The 1,582-nt window shown below is 47.5% G+C and overlaps 1 pseudogene; it reads left to right on the top strand.

Annotated features, from left to right (window-relative positions):
- The first annotated feature begins 201 nt into the window (after positions 1-201).
- On the top strand, positions 202-906 carry LOC147609315 (large ribosomal subunit protein uL15x pseudogene; annotated as a pseudogene).
- Positions 907-1,582: the final 676 nt, after the last annotated feature.

The following is a 1,582-nucleotide window of genomic DNA, read 5'->3' as shown; positions in this document are numbered from 1 at the left end:
TTCAATGCGTGGAGGCCGTTCTTCCAGTTATTCACACCATCAGTCAGGACCAATCTTGTCTGCCCAAAACCTGCGCCCATCAATCAAGACCAATCTTGTCCGCACTCCACACCTGTCCACACTGCACACCTGTGCCCATGTGTGAAGCCTCCTTAGTTCAATGTGTGGAGGCCGTTCCAGTTATTCACACCATCAGTCAGGACCAATCTTGTCCGCCCAAAACCATCAATCAGGACCGCACTCCGGACCTGTGCCAATGTGTGTGAAGACCCAATTCATACAAATTAGGGTTCTAGCAGGAGGAGGGTTGCTGCAGGATGACGACAAGGTTGAAGAAGAACAGGAAAAAGAGGGGTCATGTGAGTGCGGGCCATGGGAGGATAGGCAAGCACAGGAAGCACCCAGGAGGGCGAGGCAATGCAGGACCATCACCACATCCTGTTCGACAAGTTCCACCCGGGCTACTTCGGCAAGGTGGGCATCGTCAATGTGGTCTCCCTCTTGCCGGAAACGGTAAAATCTGCAGCAGAGGGCAAGGCCCCGTTGCTTGATGTCACTCAGTATGGCTTCTTCAAGGTCCTTGGCAAAGGCGACCCCCCTCCCTCTGCCCTCGTCGTCAAGGCCAAGTGCTTCTCCAAGCTCGCAGAGAAGAAGATCAAAGATGCCGGTGGCGCAGTCGTCCTCACTGCATGAGTTCATCTCCGGAGGTTGGATTAGGTTTTTGATTAAGCAAGGTATTTAATCAGGATTTAGCAGTAAATTACGAGGCATGAGGATTTTAAGATTGCGATGTAGTTTAATCCTCATTCAACTACTGGAAAAGCAAGCAGACAGACATGCGTATTAGGGATCTGGTGCCTCTTCTGTGGCTCTTCTTTTATGGATATTCTGATCACATTGTCAGAAGAGCCTGTGTTGATGACTATATGCGTCCTTAGTTTTGCATTTAGGCATGCTTCATCCCTCAAGGCTGATTTCTTGCTGTAGATTGTTTCTTACTAGATGACACATTGGTGCGTTTGAACATGAGATCATGGGATGCATGGATGTTTTCATGTGTGACATTGGATGCATTGTAAAAATTGGTCATGATGGAGTTCAAGAAGAAAATGTTTGGGGGGGGGGGGGTGTTGTCTAAAAAAGTGCAGATCTATCTATCCTAAGGATAGCCGTTGGTGGACTTGGGTCGAGGTTCTAGAACCTGCATTGTAGTTGCTTCAACTGGGTGTTTTGATAATGAGAACTGTGCACAAAGGATGGTAGATGCTTGACATTACACACATTTAATGGGCTCAAGGAGGAGAAAAGCCACACGTGATTGCATGCTATCTAACTACGCAAAGATTTGTTGCAAGGTGCACAAATTGAAGACCCACCCGGATGAGCATGGTGTAAGGGCAGACCATAGTTGTGAATATTATGGTTGCAACTTACACACGGGCATGGTGTAAGGGTAAGCCATAGTTTTAGATCCTAATCGAATGCCCAATTGATGCCGCATGATCCACATGCAGAGACATTAGCTATGTGCTTATTAGGTGTAGTGGGGAGGTTGTTAATTAGGGCATGATGTAAGGATAAG

Source organism: Cibotium barometz, chromosome 51 (assembly GCF_041138505.1).
Source record: "Cibotium barometz isolate CiBa-2024 chromosome 51, ASM4113850v1, whole genome shotgun sequence".
In the NCBI taxonomy this organism is placed as follows: Eukaryota; Viridiplantae; Streptophyta; class Polypodiopsida; order Cyatheales; family Cibotiaceae; genus Cibotium; species Cibotium barometz.
This window is presented reverse-complemented; position numbering and strand designations above follow the sequence as displayed.